Genomic DNA, 497 nt, shown 5'->3' on the forward strand with positions numbered 1-497 from the left:
ACTGTATGTATATATATATATGTATGTTTATGTGTGTATGTATATGTGTGTATATGTATGTATATATATGTGTATATGTATGTAATATCACAGTTTCCACAAAAATATTAAGAAGAAATAGCTGTTTTCAGCATTGATGATGATAATAGTAATAATAATAAAGATGAAAGATAAAAAATTATTTCTGAAGGATCATGTGACACTGAAGACTGGAGTAATGGCTGCTGAAAATACAGTTTTTTTTCCATTGCAGAGATAAATTACATTTTTCAAAAAATATATAAAAACAGTTATTTTTACTTGTAATAATGCTGTATTTTTTGAGTGAAAAGCATATATGGTATATACTGGTACATCAAAAATGGAAAAAAAAAAAAAAAAGTATTTATTTATTTATTCTTTGACCTCATAAATATGTTTTTATATCACTAAGTCAAATATGTGACACAGATCATGTGAACTTTGTACAGATAGTCAAATGATCTATGGAAGACAAC

This window comes from Sinocyclocheilus anshuiensis, unplaced genomic scaffold (genome assembly GCF_001515605.1).
Source record: "Sinocyclocheilus anshuiensis isolate Anshui unplaced genomic scaffold, SAMN03320099.WGS_v1.1 scaffold1032, whole genome shotgun sequence".
Lineage (NCBI taxonomy): Eukaryota > Metazoa > Chordata > Actinopteri > Cypriniformes > Cyprinidae > Sinocyclocheilus > Sinocyclocheilus anshuiensis.